The sequence below is a fragment of the Mastomys coucha genome, unplaced genomic scaffold, assembly GCF_008632895.1.
Source record: "Mastomys coucha isolate ucsf_1 unplaced genomic scaffold, UCSF_Mcou_1 pScaffold15, whole genome shotgun sequence".
NCBI classification, from domain to species: domain Eukaryota; kingdom Metazoa; phylum Chordata; class Mammalia; order Rodentia; family Muridae; genus Mastomys; species Mastomys coucha.
In genome coordinates, this window is record NW_022196897.1 from 128,675,718 (window position 1) to 128,696,046 (window position 20,329).

At 38.6% G+C, this 20,329-nt stretch overlaps 1 long non-coding RNA gene across 1 annotated transcript; it reads right to left on the reverse strand.

The window, feature by feature from the left end:
• Positions 1-4,228: 4,228 nt before the first annotated feature.
• Positions 4,229-10,849, reverse strand: LOC116091049. Its single transcript, XR_004118919.1, has 3 exons — positions 10,791-10,849; positions 9,446-9,522; positions 4,229-4,376 (listed from the first exon to the last, which is right to left on the reverse strand). It is a non-coding gene; the product is annotated as an uncharacterized LOC116091049 (long non-coding RNA).
• Between the last annotated feature and the right edge of the window lie 9,480 nt (positions 10,850-20,329).

Genomic DNA, 20,329 nt, shown 5'->3' on the forward strand with positions numbered 1-20,329 from the left:
CCTTAACCTCTGCTTTGTACATGCCAGCAAAGTACACAAACCTTAGACTTTTCTGTGAATTTCCATGGAAGGCACAAATGTGCTTATGGTGCCCCTGGCCTGGGTTTATATTTCACATGCTAAGTTATCTCTCCTAAGTTCTTTCAACTCAAAAGATAAAATCAAATGTCTTGTCTAACACATGAGTTGCCTGGTTTTATCATGCATTTTTCAGGGGGAAATTCCATGTTTAGTGTAGGAAGCAGTGTAGAATCACATTAGGTATTTCTGCTCTGTAATCTTTGATAATATTGCTACCACATCAGCCTTCCTGTCTTTTGTTGCACAGTTGAGTCCTTTAATTAGCACATTTTTCATGGTTCGTCTTTCCCTCCCTTCCCTTCTCTTCTCCTCTCTCCTTTCCTCCCCTCTTCTGTCCTCTCCTCTTCTCTTCTTGCCATTATTTCCTTCTACAGAGCACTTTAATCCTTTCTTTTGTGGGCATACTCCAGCAAAGATAAGGTTCTAATAAAAAGTTAGTTCTACAAATAACTACAATCTTGAATGCAATTGGTAAGATAATGCAAGACCTGTCTTCATAGATGAGCAACAAGAAAAATATTCCTCATCTTGGTGTTTAAGTTTCTTATCTTTAAAATGTCAATGTTGGACCTCAGTCCTCCATTTTGTCATTTTTCATACACCCAGGGGACATTTCTTTTGGGTAAGCATATTGGCATCTAGGCTAATTAACAGATCTACTGATTGTGTTTTATGTGAAATGTGAAATTCAAACAAAACACTAGGAAATATTAGCATTGCTAAGCAATGTTCCGTGCTATTTAAAAAATATTTTCATTATTGCTTGGCCACTAATCATCTGTGGAATTTTGGGTAGTTGTTTAACATATTCTAGCTTCTATCTCTTTAGTTCTGTGTTTGTGACCTGCTGGGATTAACGCCAGTGATACTGCACCATGCTACAACCCCTTTTAGTCAGCTGTTTCATATGTTTTATTAAAGCTGTGCCAACACCATATGATCTATACCTAGAAATAACCAAAAAGAAATGTACAGCACACTCATCCAAAGATGTTCAAGAAAGTTCCCAGAAGCTTTCTTCATAGAATCACATAAAGAGTTGATTGGTATCCCTCCAAAATGTGTTTCCATCTTAACCCCTAAGAATATGTAAATGTAACCTGATTTTGGAATGGAGGGTTTTGTAGTTTTAGCTATTAGGGGTTTTGAAATGAGAACATCCTAGATTGCCTGGATGAATCTGGGCCCAGTGGCAAATATCCTCTTGAGATGCAGTTAAGAACAGAGATCTTGAAAGAGATAGGGTCACATATAGAGAAATGCAGAATGGAATCATGCATGACTTAAAAGAGGCAAGGAAGGCTTTGTCCCTAGAGCCTAGAGTGAGGATGTCTATTTCAACAGCTTAACTGTGGACTTTTGTCTTCCAGAACCAAGACATGATACATTTCCATTGTTATAGCAGTCCCGTATACCTGGAATACCAATCCATGTCCCCAAATGAAGTTCACAGTTCTGAAGATTCAAAATTCTGGTGTCAGCAATAGTTTCTAGTGAGAGTATTGTTTGGGACAGCATTTTCTGGCAGGGGGGTTCTGGAATGAATACATATGTGTGAGTGTGTGTGTGTGTGTGTGTGTGTGTGTGTGTGTTTGTGTAATGGAAAGAGACAGAAAGACATAGATTACATGATTACATTTATATGGTAGGACAAAAAATGAGACAAAAATATCAAGTTGACCTGACAATGACTGCTCATGGGATACCCAATCTATTTCCAAGAAACCTTATCTCAATCCTATATACGTGCATTAATCTCTTCTAAGGATGGTTCCCAATATAATCTACTAACTTCGCAGGCTCTATCAGGTTCCAGCATCTCTCAGAACAACCAAGACTACAACCCATTATTATTTTAGGAAACAGCCATTTTACACCATAGCAGATAAGTTATAGTAGAATCACACAATGGAATATTTCACATCAATAGAATATGGAGAACAAAGAATATAGATAAAGCTCAACACATGGTAGGTTATGGAAGCCAGATTCAAAGTGTAGAACCTGTGATTCAACTTGTGAAAAGTGCAAAAGCAAGAAGAGTGTTATCTTGTGATAGATGTCATAATTCGCCTTACCAACTACTCTTACCAAAGCAAGAGGGATTGACTAGGTAGGTTCATAAAGAGGTCACTAGAGTTCCAGAATAGTCTGTTAAATGATCTAGATGGTCACTTTAGAGGTATTTGCTTTATTAAAAACAATTATATATAATATTAATATACATTGCTGTGTACATATTCATTTTTAAAGCTGTCTTAATCTGAAAATACCATTTATAAAATTAAATATTTTGTGTACATAAACAGAGAGCATTCCATAGACTTATCATACCCCATTAGGCAATAGAAAAATAAAATAGTTGATTGGTTGAGCATTTTTAATTCTAAGGCATAATTGTTCCTCATTGATACAGCCATATTCAAATGCTCAGCAACTCTCCTGGTATAGTGATTTAGAAGATTAAGATGATTTTAAAGGTTAATACTTAAAAATATTTTTAAAAAATCACTCCAGTGTGATCTATACTTTCAGGAGATTCAAATATGACTGTACAAAGGCAAGTTGTCACAAACAGTTCTTTATCCCTCCACTAGTTGATGATGCTTATTGAATAAGCTTGCACGTTCATCCCCCTTTCTTGAAGCCACCTTATGATGCAGTTGACTATCTTTGTCACATTGATGTTTAGTTTACATTGTTCATCACGAGTGTTAATTGCTTTTTTTCCTCTTCACTTTGGCAAAATACTGAATGGAGACTATACCAAGTACAAAATGGCTTAGTCTGTGGTCATGGCTGTTCCCACAGTAACAGGCAGGATGCAGAGAGAATGCCAGAGTTAGTGTCTGAACTATACACTTCCTAGGTCTACTTCTAGTGACCAATTTCTAGCCACTAGACTCCTATAGATTTTATAGGCCCTCACAATAGTGCCACTAGCTGGGAAAAAAAAGCACTCAAACCATGAGCCTGTAGAAGCTATTTCAGACTGAACCATAACCTCACAAAGTCCTGCTGGTATGCTATCTTGAAAGAGATCTTATTACCATCTTATAGCCTGCTAAGCTTTTACACATTTCTAAACATCTAACTTAGCTTATCAAAAATGAGTGAAGATTCCTGTGCATGTGATTTTTCAGAGGGTTGTTCTTAGCAGAATTGATCAAGAAAGAGAATGAGCAAAACAATATGAAAGGGAGGAAGCCAAATAGAGGAGTAATTCCAGGCAAGTCCTGCAGAGAGAGTTCTATTGTCCTCCTCAAGGCCACAAGGAGTTTGAGGATGCAAATCTCACTAGAGAATTTCCTAGGGTGTACAGACTTCATATACTCTTCCAGGGTCTGTCTTTAGCTACCACCTTTCTATAGGGACATAAAATATTATACAACTCTGTGTGTGTGTGTATGTGTGTGTGTGTGTATGTGTGTGTGTAGGCAAAGTGGCTACAGCAGATCAAGAGCATCTCCTGAAGAACCTGTTAGACTCCGAACACACTGAGGCTGTAAGAAGGGGACACCGAAACACTAAGAAAGGCCAAGAGAGATCTGAATAGATACCTGCGTTGCAACACTGACCTTCTGAGAGGTTCCTGCTGTTTTGGGACAGTGCTTCTGGACCCAAGTATGTCATACATTCCAGCATTCTTTTCTACTCATCTGTGGGCTGGACATGGACAATGGTGTGGGTTAACTATTCCCAAATCTCCTTAAATAGACCGACTTATGTATCTTTGGTCTCCGGTCTCTCCAAACTTATCAAATTCATGGACCCAATGGCAAGTACAGCTGCTTGCTGTCTTTTCTCAGATGTTTGTCTCTGTGTGTTGGTTCTGTTTTACCTCTCCCACTGAGCCACGGAGTAGGTGGTGATAGAGAGCTCCTAAAATGTAATTAGCAAGCTAGATTTAAATTCTAACATTAACACTCCACCTGTATGCACTTTGCAAATTACCAAATGTCTCTTGTACCTCAGTTTATTCAACTTTCAAATAAACTATAGCTCTCAGAAGCAATCTCTTAAAAGCAAGCACAACAGAAGGAATATGGGGGAAGTAACTGATACTCACCACAAAGTCCTTTTGTGCTGAGATGCAGCAAGAGCCCATCCTTACCCACGCCATCATTCTTATCAGGACTGTCATCACCACATCTCATATCGTAGTTATTACCATGAGCTACTCCAGCACCATCAACTCAATCATCTTCATCAGCATCACTAATTTTCACTTATATCAACCAACATCTTCTATCTCCTTGTGATGACATCACTGATTCGAGGTCTTGTATATTCTTCTAACAGTATGAAAAGACACAAAAGGAACATCTCTAAGTAGGATTTTCACAGGAATCAGACAAAGATTGAGTTTACCACAGCTCGTTTTTTTATATCACACTGATTTCAGCCTGGCACAGAGGAAATTGTATGGATCAGAGGACCTAGTCCATCACCTACAGACTCAAAACTATACTCTGGTTCTAATAACAACAATAACTTGAAGGGATCTCTTCACCTGGGAAAGGAGAGAAAAATAATACCTACAGTGCTCTGGATGAGTGAGTGTTTCTGTATACTTGAAACAGGGCACATTTACTAAGCTGTCAAATGTCATCTCTTTGTGCCTACTTGACCCCTTCTAAGACATAGAATTTTGTAGATCTTGTAGTAAAGGAAAGAATAAAATTTCATAATGAGACTCATCAAAGGAATGAGGGGATGTGTTTTTAATAATCAGAGTTAATTTTGTTCTAAGAACTGAATCACTGCTCTGAATATTCTGGGAGTCAAGAAAATAATGAAAACTTAGAAAATTTTGTCCCAAAATGAATACATCATGTATGTATGAATAAAGTGAGTCGACCTTGACATTAAATTCTAAAAAATAGTCTTTGTATGAAATCTTACGTAGGAGTTCCTGAGATTGCTGTATATAAATGTGGAAGGAAGGACTGTGTCTTATTCACTCCTTGGACAAGCTTGGAAGGCTGACAATTAGAATTCAACATGGTCAAAGTGATTCTTCAGGAAATTAAGGAAAGAAAGCTCATGATTGTGCCCTGATGAATTCAGTATAAGCACAGAATTCAGACCGAATCGGTGGGCACTGGAAACTTTTCCCTTAAACTATGATTTCCAAAGATCACTTATCTCTGGTATGTTTTCAGTTTTAGATGACTGGTGATTTAGGCTTTTTTTTTCTTCTTTCCAATTTATTTAATATCTTTACATGAAACACAGCTTTTTTTCACAGGTCTCATTCACCCTTAACAGCTTCTAGGCTGGTTTCAAGGGGCTTTGACCATCCCTGGATCCTTGGATAGGACGGTTCTTACTGAATACCCTTTATCCCAAATTTCCTGGGTAGCAGAATCCTCCCAGCAGCAGCTCCCATTACATAAAGGGTATGGAAAGGATGTTGGTTTGCAGCTACAGCAGAAAGAAAACAGTGACGAACTAGAGCAGTCCTAGAGGAGACCAAGGGAACATGGGAACTGCATCCCCTTGTTCATACCCTTAATTCTCGGCAGAAAATCAGTAGTGGCAAGAAGGTCATGTGTGGTTCTCTCCTTTAGATAAGCTAAAAGCAAGGTTCCTCAACAGGCTCAAGCCCAAATTACTATTGGAAGAATCAAGAGGTAGTCCTGCTGCTGTGGGAGGAGGGTACTAGGAGCCCAACTCTGAGCAGCTACTGGGGCTGATGGAGGACTCTAGCTTACTGGGATAAATAATGTGGACATAAAATCTGGGTGGAGGGGAACAAAAGTTCTTATAAGAAAGAGGAAATAGACTATAGTGCTATGCGTAGATGAAAAGGAAACTAGAAAAGATGGGGGAGGGAATAGGAAAGAGTAAAGGAGGAAATATGGGGAAGGAAAAACAACACTAACAACCTTTGAAAAGGCCACATGGAAGCTCAATGCTTTAGAAGTTTACTAAAGTATATAAAAAGAATTTCACTGGGGTTACCAGGCAATCAGAAAAGAATGCCCTAACTAGCAAGTAAAATCTCCAGTACCAGGAATGGGTTACATTTTGGCTTACATCTTGATGAGACATTGGCCAAAGAGGTCCCAGAGACCCCAAACACCACAGACTATTATTAAGGCTTTTGGTTAGTTTCTTTATGTAGCCTGATGGTAAGGCCCTATAGAAGAAGACATAACTTACTTATGTCATTGAGCATGGAGAAATTTAACCAGTGCTCAACTCCAAGCCTCAACCCTACTGACTAATGTTCATGGTGCTGGAAGGTACTTGGCACACTACTAGAGGAAAAAAGCAATCAATCACCAATATCACCTAGCTATAAACTCTGTGACCTGTAACAGGGACCTCCCTGCAAGATATGTCGCTATAATAATGGCACAAATGTTATGGAAGGTTTTTAGAAATTGGATTTAAGGACCAACCATGAGATAGAACCTACATCTGACACTGTTATTGAAGCCGAGAATCCCAGACTTATAGATCAGGAATCATAGGAGAAAGATTGTTACTATTCTGCTAAATGAACATAGCTGTAAAACAACTTTTAATGACATATTGCTATACATAAAGGTTACTGCCTCACTCAGTCCTCACCACAGAAAACTCTCCTTGAAGTAGACAGTAATTTACACAGAAACCCACTGCCCGGCAATATGCAGATTCAGCTCTAAGTGAAATGTCTACTTCAAGCCCTTCCTATCAAGGCTCAGTAGAAGAAGAGGAAGAAAGAATATAAGATCCAGAGGTAGTAGTAGATGACTCCAAGCAAAATGCATCTTCCAGACACAACAGGGCTGATGCACATATAAATCCACAGAGACTATGACAGTATGCACAAATTGGAACCAGACAAAACTCAAGCACAGAGAAGAAGTGGACACAAAGTCCTACTCCTAACCAAGAAGCTAAGGCATGTGTATTATAAGGTATGTGTATTATGGTTGCTATTGCTGTGAAGAGACACCATGTCACAGCAACTCTTATAAAGGAAAATATTTACTCAGAGCTGGCTCACAGGTTCAGAGCTTTAGTCCATTATCATCATGATGAGAAGCGTGGTAGCATGCAAACAGACATGGTGCTGGAGAAGGAGCCCAAAGTTCTACATCTTGATAGGCATGCAGCAGAAGACAGAGAGACCCTGGGCTTGGCTTGCACATTTGAAACCTCAAAGCCCACTCCTAGTGACATTCTCCCAATAAGGCCACACCTACTCCAACAAGGCCACAACTCCTAATCATGCCACTCACTACGTGCCCATGGGGGCTACTTTCATTCAAACTACCACAGAGTGGTACTGAGTATATATACCACACTCCAAGGTGGGCCTCATGCCCAGAAGTACTTGGTTAATACGAAATAGGTGCCATGATTTTTGCATGTGCTATATTTGTAGGAGTTGTTTTTTTTTTTTAGAGAAATTGGAGTGGATGGGGATGTGGGAGAATATGGGAGGAGTTGGGGGAAGGGAAAGAATATATTCAAAACATATTGTTAGTCAAATTTTTTAAACACTCTAAACATACAGAAAACATAAAATTCTCAAAGAACTAATACAAACCATGAGTGAATTACAAAACGAATTTCTGGAACAGAATAACAGAGGCTCATCTGAGGGATAGCCCCATGTTTTACCTCTAGGAATAATGGGTACCATCACTGACTAGGGAAGAGTCTGGGATAAAACATAAAAGATTTGAGCAGTTTATGGGAAGTTCACATACTAAAGTTCAGATAGAAGTTAGGCATGTATTAATCACCACTCTCAGCAATAGGACAGGAGCAGCCAAATAAAGTTGTATTTTGGCTTATAGTTCTGGCATATTAATGCAGGAAAGTCATGGTGGTGGAAAAAAATTTGCATGTAAAGCAACATTTGCATGAGGTGGTTGCTTCCATTACAGCAGGAGGCAAGAGCAGAGAGGACTTGGCCAGAAGCAGGCCAGAGGACAACCCTAAGAGGCCTGCTCAGCATCCACCTTTGTCAGCCATGCTTTCGGACAGAAAGGTTCCACAGGTCACACACAGTGCCACCATGAGGGTGCTGAGTTTTGCCAACACATGAGTCCACAGAGGACATTTTATTTCCAAACACAAGGTCCCTGTGTTTCGATGACATCTAATAAAGATGATGACAAATGAAAATAATAAAGCAATTAGCTTGCTGACCCATGAACTCTGCATTCTGGCTAATTGGACCTGGGCAAGTACCTGCCCCAAACAACCATTGGTAAGTTGAAATGATTAATGTGAGTTGGTTCTTCTGTTAGGAAAGTAATTATGTTTACCTAGGTATACAGTTCTTGATGTGGTTATCAATTAAGCTCAAATACATTGAGAAGTTGAAACTGGTTTTCTTAGCGCTGTCTTCTGCTTCCCCAAAGCCAAACAACCAAAGACACAGCTGATTGGCAAGTTTTGAAATCATAATTCCTTTTCACATACAGGAAGTCCTCTTCTGTCTTTTTGTAGCTTTCTTCTTCATCAAATGTCATGAAAAAGAACACTATAAATTAAATGTCCCAACTAGGCAACCTTATACTTATTGATCCTCCATTTCCAACTCTTCCTATTCAGAATCATGTAACTGTGAGCACTTCACATGTGGTCTTGCTGTGTTTGAGGAGCTTGCAAGAAGGTAGCTGCCAACATGGCTCTAAAAGACAAAACCAGGCTGCATGAGTCTCTGGGCTGTGGAACAGCTTGAGCTCTTCCACATGGGTGACTAGAGTGCATTTGTCAGCATCTGTGTCAAGGTTTTTCCTAAAGACCTGGAGTGTATGTAACAGGGGCATGCAAAAGCAGATGGTTCACCAAGACATCCAATCTCTTGAGTCTTGAGTTTTTGTTAATCAGTCCATGTTTTCCATAGCTTAATGTCACTACAGATTGAGTCCCTCCCAAGCACTGTCCTTATAGCTGTCTATGCCATTATGTCTAATTCTCATAGCTGGTGCTCTGGTGCCTCAACCAAATTCCCAAAACATTCATCATTTATCCCATACCACTATCTCCCTAGTATAGACATCTACACCAAAAGCTCCATCGAGGGTCATTTATTTATTCATTTGTTATTTTATTTTTGCACAAACACATTAATGAACCATTTAAAGAACAGAGAAGGCTACAAATGCTAAGATTATCCTTTGGGCAAGACAGGATACTGGGCAAACATCCCAGACTCCTTCTCAGCCAGGTGTTCATGTCATACATGCACAGAACTCTCAGTAGAATTTAATCTATAGATTCTCTTAGCGAATCCTGTTCTTGTGTATGTGTGATGCCAGGAGTCACCTCACATTCATATTTGCTAGGCAAGGCCTCTATAACTCAGCTATACCTGATCCTCCTCATTAACACTCATTTACATACTGACCTCCTTCCCTGCTTCATATCAGTTTCCATGGTTTCCCTGGTTTATCTTGAAGACAATTCTTGTTTTAGAGTTAGCTCCTAAAGAGAGAAAAATAAAACAATACTCTTACATGTTTTCTCATGTGTAATCTAGTATTTTAATTATTTTTCTTAGTGTATATTAACTGCATATATTAATGAATTTCACTGAGACATTTCCACAAATGCAATTAAGAGTTTGTTTAGTTATTTTAGCTATTTTCACTCACAGCTTACAGACCGAGAGCCTGAGAGCCAGTGGTTGTGCCCATCCAAATTCCTATTAGATTCCTAACCCCAAAATAAAAAAAAAACGAAGAAGGGCACATCTTTGTTAGAAGATAAGTTCAATAAGGTAACATCCCCATGGGTCAATCTATTTAAATCTCTTATAAAAGAACCCCCGGGGTGTTCCCAGGATTCGGTTTCCCTATAATGACAGACTGAGAAGGCAGCTGCATGAACCATCAGAATTCCAACTCAGATCTCAACCTTACATGGCAGCCTCCAGAACAAAGAGTGGCAGATTCTGTTTTTACAAACAACCCAGTCTAAGGTATTTTATTATGGTAGCTAAGACTATAGCCTAAGACACAGAGTAATCAAATAACTTGCCTCAAGGCCATAGGACCACTGTGCCACACAGTCTTAGGAAACTGGAAGAGCTACTGTTATGAAAATGGTGTACACATATGGCTCTGCAACCCTGGATATCTACAAGAGCCCTCTCCTACTGAACTGGTTTCCCAGCTCTGATATCCTTTTTCCCATGTAGCAGTTTCACTGGTGCTTTGTAAGCTGTGATGAGGTTACGCAGTTAAGGCAGGTGGAGTCTCACACTATAATTTCAATAGTATGTGTGCCATGTTTTTGGGCCTTTTCTTGGTCCTGCAGGTTCACTCTCATTTCTGCTTCCTGTCACCTTGTAAAACATCCCAAAACTTAAACTGATTTTCCAAAGGATTCAGGAGGAGGCAGGTTACATATATATATGTACGTGTGTGTGTGTGTGTGTGTGTGTGTGTGTGTGAGGCAGATTATACATATATATGTATATATATATGTATATATGTATATACACGTGTGTGTGTGTGAGGCAGATTATACATATATATGTATATATATGTATATATGTATATACACGTGTGTGTGTGTGTGTAGGAGGCAGATTATACATATATATATACATATATATATATGTATATACACATGTGTGTGTGTGTAGGAGGCAGATTATACTATATATATGTATATACACGTGTGTGTATGTATATGTGTATATGTGTATATACCTACATATATATATATATGGCAGTAAGGTATATTACCTGGGACCATGCATTTAAAATGATAAGGAGAAATCCAACTCAAGGACAAGACTTCTTACATGTCCTAGAAGAGAGGGATATGGCATAAGGTCATGATTTTAAGGTCCTGGGGGTAAAAAGTAAAGTTGGGAGCTTAAAATACAAAATTATTATTTTTGGCTATAGAAATGAGCAATGAAAAAGACAATCAAACAACAACAACAAAAATAAAAACAATCCAACAGGTCAGGGATGTTAGTTAGGGAAGCCAGAAAAAAAAAAAAAAGCAAATATCCTGGTAAAAATAGTATGTTTCAGAGTCAGAGCCAGAGTAAAGTAAGAGAGATAAGAGAGTAAATCAAAAATAAAGTGACTTTTCACATGCTCCACAGGCTTCACAAAATGAGATACAGTATTTGGGGACATGAGCGACCCCTAAAATTCCCTTCCTCATTTAATGACTCAGAATGCTCTGAGTTATAGCTTTTATCACCTGCATCAACTAGCCTCTTTGGGATCCACTCATCCCTGTCATTCAGAGTAACATCCCACTTCTAAGCTTTAAGCTGTCACTTGGCATCACATGCTCCAGTCCTGCTTGCCCTCCAGTCCTACATATAGGCACACCCCTCTGGTACTACCACACACTTGCTGGCAATTTTATGAGCATGTTGTATGATGTTTGGGTACTTCATGCCCTCTGCTCGAATTAACTCACCACCATGTAACTCTTCACCTGACATCCTGTTTGCTTTTGAGATTAATCAATGATGTCTTCTTCTACAGTCAGTCTCCCTGACGGGCCACATTCGTGAGCACACAGGACCTCCTCCATGTGTTTTAGCACTAAGTTCAACACCTAGTTTCTTCACACTGGAGTTTCTCCAGGGCAGTGGACTATATTTTATTCATCCATTTATATCCAGAGCTTGACTAAGACAAGATGTTAAGGGGAGGATTTCTGTTAAATCAAATCAACTATGTTAGATACAGTACAATTCTAAAAGATTTCTTGGCTCTTTTAGTTCAGAAATCCTTTGCCCCACGAGTTACCAGATATCACTTTGGATATTTGTCCCAGGTATCATAGGCAATAAGGTAAGGTAACTGTAAGTGTCAAATTGTCCCCATAATACAATAGTGTAAAAGGCCACCATCTACACAGTAACTTGGCAAAACTCCAACCTGAACTTCATTAAGACTACAGATACTGCATAGCAGGGTGGAGTGCTAATTTTTTTGTTTATCTGCCTTATTGCTTGGTGTACACTGAAACACCCGCTGAGTGCTGCGTAGCTGTCCTAAGCAGAGGAACCAGTAGTAGGCTCTCAGGAAACTGGGTCACCCATGACACAGTGTCCTATCTTTAAGATTCTGTAGTTTGGGGAGGGAACAGGCTAGGCCCAGCAATCAGATGGAATTTACTGCTGGTAAGTGGCGATTTGTTGCATTTTGCATTCTCTGATGTACAATGTCTTTGATTACCAGCTCTGTCATTTCAGGTTTGACATCTTTCTCTGGGGAACATCTGTGCCATGCAGGATTTCTCTTCGTACTGGCAAAATAGCACACAAGTTCCTGCTATATTTCTTTTAATTCAGATAATCAGTGATGTATACAGTAACACTCATCCTGCAGCAAGTTCTGAATGGTTTTCCACTTTGACAATTAACCAGTGTTCCATCTTATTGCTCCCCATTGGTTTGTTTAACTCATACCTTTGTGTCCACCTGGACTTTAAAATTTTTAAACTGTAGGCAAACTGATAACTAGTTCTTCATCAGTTCTTAGTGGGACTTGGCATTTAAAATGCAGGAAAAAAAAAACAAAACTGAGAGTCACCTGGCCTATTTCTTCTAAGGGACCCCCAACCATCTGTAAATGTCCTCCACTTGAAATTCTGTCATTGTCTCCATCGCCAGACCTACCAGGATGTTCCACATGGGAAAGAAGACTTGGCAAAGAAATACCTCTATACAATACTTAATACTTTTATATTTTGATTCTATCTAATTCAGCTCCCGTACATAATATGCACTTAATGTAGTTAGTCTTTATGAAGAATAATACTGACAGTCCCTATGGAGAGAGTTTCAGGCACCAATAATATTAAGGAGTAAAGGATTAGATGTTCCTGTGTACACCCACATATGAAGCTGGCCCCCACTTTCTTGCATTGCTTGGAGTAATGCAGAGTACTATACCACTTGTTTAAAACTAGTCCCTGTCGAGGTACTGTCACAAGATGATTTATAGCTCTTCACACAGTTTTCTCAAATGTAAAGAAAAAGGGGACACACACTAAATGGCACCTACTTCTCTTCTACCCATAAAATGAAGAAGAATAGTGAAGGGAAATTTTCACAACATTTAAGAATATTTTCCACACATTTCCATATATTAATATATTCAAAAACTGCTTTGATGAACATAATATTGTAGAAGTAGCTGAGACTGTTCTAGTTATGGCTAAAGTGATATCCCAGTGGTTAAAAGTACTTCCAGAGGACACGGGTACAACTCCTGGCATTCATATGGTGTTCCACAGTCATCTGTAACTCCAGTTCTAGTGAATTCTATGACCTCATCTGGCCTCTGTGGGCTTCAGTCATGTACTTGGTACACAGACCTATATGCATGTCAACATAAACCAAACAAATAAAGCTCATAAGAGGTGTCAACTTCTACTGCCTGACTCCAAGAACAGCCATGTGAGATTACTTTTGCCAAGGAATGGATGAAGAGATAGATAGATAGATAGATAGATAGATAGATAGATAGATAGATAGATAGATAGATGATAGATAGATATAGTATAACTGTGATCTCTCTGAGAACATCATGCCACAAGAAGCCCAATCAACAACATGTGGAGGATGCGATGCCATCTGGAAAGACAAGCAGGTCAAAGAGCACTAACCTCCTTCTGTGTGGTATGTGTAAAGAATCCATCTCACATATGGATGCTTCAAGTCCTCTGTCAAGCTGATGTAAAATAATGATGAATCCAAGAACAGCAGATCCCCTACCTCCCTGTAAGCCAAGCTTGTCCTGAACTCTTAACTCTCAAAACCAAAAGAAAAATAAGATACTTATTTCACCCTTGACTGTGGAGGTACTTTTGTTAGGCAGAAGGCAGTCCTGGAATGGGGCATCAGAACCTGAGAGAAACATGGTCTTATGCAAAGATTATGGGATGTTGTTTAATGCACACCTGTGGCCTCCTCCTATGGACATCAACAGCTGGCATTGTGATTCAATGCCTCCTTTACTTAGTCAGCAGAATGCTGTTCCTTCACAAAATCAAATATTTGTCTCCACTGGTGAAGCAGTGGAGGCTCTCCATTAATTATTTGGAGAGTTTAATGAACCTAAAATCACAGGTGGTTTGTGTTTGAAGAGCAGCAGAGAAGCCTCTTTGGCTTGGTGTTACACAACTCTGAGTCAGCAGAGTACCCCTTTACTGGGTCACAAGCTTTGAGGAGGAAGAAATCAACACAGTATCCCAGATGGCCACCAACCTTCCACCTGACACCCTTCCTGTTGTGCTGGCTGATCACAAGGGGTTCACTGCAAAACTTTGTTTAAAGCTTAAGAAAGTTCTCCCAGACTGGCACTTGGCTCTAATTGGTTTAATAACTCTTCCTTAGTGGGTTTTCACCTACACTCAGCTGTCAGAATTAAAAACTGGATTTAGGAGAATCTAAGTGTTTAATCTAGGTTTTGTACCTTTACAGTGTGTGTGTGTGCGTGTGTGTGCGTGTGTGTATCTATCTAGATTTTACTGGTACATTGCAGAGAAAATTAAGTGACAATCAGAGTTCCCACATACCCCTTCCCCTTACCTCCAATTTTTCAGATTTTTACCCCCTAAAATTATTGCAGTGCATGTGACATTAGCAATGCATCAATATTTTCACATGATTACCATCTAAGTAAGGTCCAGAGATCATGTTAAGTCTCACTCTTTGTGTTATATATTACATGCCTTTGGACAAATGCATGAAAAATGACTTGTATACATCATAAGAGTATTGTACGATTTCTTTTTGTACAGAAGAATTCTCAAGGACACTTTATTAGCATTTACAGAAAAAAAAAAACTTAAGACAGTAAAGCTCTAAGTATCAACAACTCTCCATAGTTGAAAGATGGAGCCGGTCTGTCTGGGCTGGGGTCCAGACCAGACCTTGGGGCAAGCTCTGCAGCCAGTCCCACAACACCCAGAGGAAGATCCACTCCCAGGCTCTCTGACACATCCAGGATCAGAGATGAGCAGGAACCAACATCTGTTCCAACACTGGGAGTAACTGGGACCAGCAGGACTAGGCACACAGGAAGTCTGCCAGCCCAGTGACTCAAGTTCCTTCCAGTCTGTCTGGGCTGGGGTCCAGAGCAGACCTTGGGTGCAAGCTCTGCAGCCAGTCCCACAACACAACAGAGAAAGCCACACTCCCAGGTGCTCTAACAAGCCCAGGATCACAGGATCCCAGAATCACAGGATCACAGAGACAGCTTGACTCTGAGGAGTTCTAACACAACCAGGATCACAGGAAGGACAGGCTCCAGTCAGATTTAGCAAGGGCAGGTAGCACTAGAGCTAACCAGATGATGAGGGGCAAGCATAAGAAAATAAGCAACACAAACCAAGGTTACTTGGCATCATCAGAACCCAATTCTCCCACCATAGCAAGTCCTGGACACACCATCACACCAGAAAAGCAAGATTCAGATCTAAAATCACTTATCATGATGTTGATACAGGACCTTAAGAAAGACATAAATAGCACCCTCAAAGAAATACAGGAGAACACAGGTAAAGAGGTAGAAGCTCTTAAAGAGGAAACACAAAAAATCCCTTAAAGAACTACAGGAAAACACAATCAAACAGGTGAAGGAAATGAGCAAAACTATCCAGAATCTAAAAATGGAAATAGAAACAATAAAGAAATCAGAGAGACAACCCTGGAGATACAAAACCTAGGGAAGAAATCAGGAGCCATAGATGCAAGCATCGTCAACAGAATGCAAGAGATAGAAGAGAGAATCTCAAGGGCAGAAGACACCTTAGAAAACATTGACACAACACACAAAGAAAATGCAAAAAGCAAAAAGCTCCTAACCCAAAACATCCAGGAAATAAATCCAGGATGCACTGAGAAGACCAAAACTAAAGATAATAGGTACAGAAGAGAGTGAATACTCCCAATGTACAGAAGAAAACTTCCTTAACCTAAAGAAACATACAAGAACTCTGGTCACTGGAAATGAGCTCTTGTGGCTTAAAGTTGCAATGCTCCTGCCTCAGCCTCCAGAGTCCTGAGGTTAGAGGTATATACAACCACACCTGATTACAATTTTATTTTTTCCTTTCTGGTTTGTGTTAAAATTTTTTGTCTCATCTGATGATACCACCACAGGGATCACTGTGATATTGAGTAGGAATGGTGTGAGAGAACACCCTTGCTGGTCCTTTGATTTTGAGGAAAATGTGTCCAGTTCTTCATTATAAATATCAGTGCTAGCTGTGGATTATCTTGTAGACATTCTTTATCAAATTCAGAGTTCCTCTCTACTCCTAGCCGACTGGGAGGCTTTAAGATCTATGGATCTGTTAAAAACTGTATGCTAAATTTTGCCAAATGCTTTTTTTCTATAATATATTTAATATATTATAGAATATATATTCATATGATTTTCTCCTTTTTGTCTACTGATGAGAAAAATTGCATGAATAATTTTGTGTATTATACCTGCAATAAATCATGATAGTTCATACAGCTCATTTTAGATGCTATTGTGTTTAGTTTGCTAATGTCTGTGTTAATAAGTAATGGTGATATGTGGCTTTACTTTTCTATAATGTCAGTATAGTTTGGTATTAAGGTAGGTAGTACTGTAGTCTTGGATTTTTCAAAACCTATTTTAATAAGGGTTCTTAAATGCTTCAACCTCCCTTCTAACCCACCAACTAAAGGCAGGGAGAGAAGATGGTTAATAGGACAAGAGGGATGTAGATCTGTTTACAAGCGGTTCTTTGGGGGGCGACTCCAAACACAAGTCAGTAGTAGCAGCTCTATCCAGAAGAAATAGCGAGCCTCCACCAATCTGACATGCGTCTTCAGATGCAGCAAGAAGCAGCTGGAATACCATGAGTACTTTGGTGCGTTTCTCTCTACAAAGTCATGACAAGTGAAGATGAATGAAGACCCACAAAACATTGTAAGGCATGCCAATGCAAGAGCATTGCCAGTGAAGACCAGAATTTTCCACTTCATAGTACCAACCTTAGAGAATAAGACAAAAGGTGTTCCTTTGCTTCTGTTTTCAGAAGGAAGCATACAGTGGAGAACTGATGTAATGTTTTTCTTTAAATTATTTATAAAACACAATAAAAGCCACCTGGGTCTGGCAGTTGCCTTTTTTTTTTTTTATAGGTATTGATTGATTCAATATACTGAATGGAGCCACCGTGTTTTGTCTGTCAATAGCTCCTTGTATAAGTTTGGTAGGTGATACTTTTCAAGAAGAGGTCAACTATACCAAAGCAATCAGCCTGTGAATAGAGTGTTATCTGTAGCCTATCTCTGTTATGTTCCCCCTTCCTTGGATGTCCAGCTCTCATTTCTGACATCAGTAGTCATCTGCTCCTTTTTGCTTAGTCAGCCTTGTGAGAGCCTTCCTAGTTTACATCTGTACAAAGACCCAGCTTTTGCTATTTCGATTTTTTTCTACTTTCTTGTTTCCAATTTCATTTGTTTCTGCTCTATCTTTTAACTTTGCTTTCTTTAGGCCTAAACTCTACTTCATCTTGGTTCTCATTTGTGGAATCTTATATAATTTTTTTTAGATGTTTCTTGTTTATTATGTATGTTAAATATGAAATCATACCTAAATGATGCTTTAGGAAGATTCCACAATTTATTGTTTTATTTTTATTTTAATCTAATTAAAAATACTTTTGTGCATATTTTTGTAGTTGCTTTGATTAATTGCTTCAATCAATTCTATGGTTAATTTCCAAATATTTGCTGATGTCAAATGTATTTCCAATTATTAATTTCTAGTTCAGCTTCATTGTGGTCTCAACCTATCTGTATTACTTCCATCAGTATGTTAAGGTATGTTTTATATCTCAGTCTAATGATGTTCTATGTGGAATAGAGGTGATTGTATATTCTGCTATTGCTGAATGAATGAGAATGTGAGTTTCAAGCAAACTGATAGTGATACATATGTTAATTATAGCCTTATTGATTCCCTGTGTTCTTAGTAGATGATTCCTGACAGGAAAGGGTTAAAGTCTTCAAAGGGAATAGCAAGTTGTCTATTTGTCCTGCTCTCTCAGGCTTTGATTCACATATTTTAATGCAATGTTGTCAGATGTGCACACAGCTTAGAATAGTTATGCCATATTGGACTTGTCCTCATGTAGTAGAGCTCTTTAGCCACGATAATGCTCCTTGTTCTCAGAATTGCTTTACCTAAAATTAATATTGTTTCTGTTATTTATTTTTTCTGGGTAGTATTAGCAGTTTCTTTTTTTCCCTGTATCCCTTAATTTTATTTTGTCAAAGTCTATATTTAAGATGAAATTTGTGTAAACAATGTATCTTGATCTTGTATTTACATTTGATTAGATTACATTTGATTGGTCTATGTATTTATATCACTTATTTAAAGGAATGGCTCACATGTGACATTTAACATCAGCCATGTTTTCACCTGTCTCTATTTCCTCTAGCTCCAACCAAGCCTTTCCATGGATCTATTTTATCTTCTCTGTTAACATTTCAATTCTATTATTTTTGCATTGCTGTGACCACAATACCTAATATAGACAACTTACAAGAGAAAGGATGTGTTTGGTCCACATTTGCAGAAGGTTTAGTCCAGTAGAACAGGAAACCATAGACCGCAGCAGAGCCAAGCAATTCGTATTATAGCAGAGGATGCCAAGAGATTAAAGCTCAAAGTAGCCAAGGATAATATTCTGGCCAAGAGCTCATTTCCAGTGACCTTACTCCTCCAGCTTCATCTTACCTTCTAAGTTTTCAGAACTTCCCAAAATATCACCAGCTAGGGATAAAGTGTTGAGCACACAAGTCTCCAGAATTATTTATATACTTTGTTTTTTAACTGTAGCTATGTGGGATATACATTTTTAGATAAGCTCATCTTAAAATAACACTATTCTAAACTCCTCCCCTTTTTATTCTGGTACCTTCTAAGGTCCTGCCAATCCTTCTCCTACCATTGTGACATTGCTGTCTCTCAATTCACCTAAACTATCCATGTAACAATCACCCAATATGACCTTAGTTGTAGCAGTATACAAATATCCATCTCCTAGATCAATTAGGGATAATAAAAACCTGATTTTTCTTTCATTTCATTTTACAGATTGTTTCTCAGAGATTCTTTTTCTAACCCCAGTGATATCTTCCCAATATCTGATTCTCATTTCTTTCTCCATGAAGAACTTATTTTGACATTTACAGCAACAGAGAGGTACTGGGAATGAATTTCAGACGTATTCATTTGTCTGAGACCTTTTTTGTCCTTCCTTTAACTATTTTTGTTATATATAGAATTCTATAATGGTTGAGAATGCTGGCCTATCAATAATAAAGTATTAAATAGTTAACACCACTGTTTTCTTGCTGATGTGGTTTCTGGTGAGGAGCTACATGAGTTTTCAAGGAAAGTAGTTATTCTTTTCCTCCCATGGGTAAGGTAGCATTTTTCTCTGGCTTCTTTTCTGGTTTATCCTTCCTTTGTCTTTGGTTTTCTGCAGCTCATTTTTGTTTTGTGCATCTCATCTGCTGGATGATCTTTCATTGTTTTAGATCTTTGCACTGGTGTCTGTCATTAACTTTGGAAAACTATCAGCCAGCAGTTATTACTTTTGTTCCAGTGCCTCTTCTAGCATTCAGTTGAAAGTGTTATACATTTTTTAAATTCTCTGCCATTCCCGAAGAATTTGCTCTGCTTTTATTTCTCATATTTTCCTTTCTGCATTACCCAGTTCACTGATTCTTTCCTTACTCTTGTTGATTTTACTAATGGAACTTTAAAACTCCATTGATATGAGAATGTAAATTTCTACAATTTCCTTTTCTTTTTTTTTTATAACTCTTCATCAGTTTGTATGTCTATCTTACCTTTCAAAAAACAATACATTATATATAGCATATAATTCTCAAATCTATTGTTTCATCAATTACTTCAGATATTCAGACTGTTTTTCTTGCCTTGTGATGTTTTGTTCAATATGGTCATATTGATTTACATAGTTGTGATGAATAATAAGTATTAATTTGAATAATAAGTTGTGCATTTTGTGGCACAAAAAACGTCATGTCCCCTTGAGACTGTCAGTCCCAGAAATTTGCCCTGTTGTGTGTCCCCAGAAGGTTTCTAACAATTTCATCAAAATTATCTACACATTTTCCTGAATCCCCTTCCCTCCTTTCTCCTCTTCCTCCCCCAGTCTTCCTCCTCCTTCTTTTCTCTGCTTAATCACCCCAGCTTTTCCCTTTTGCCCTTTCCTTCTTTCT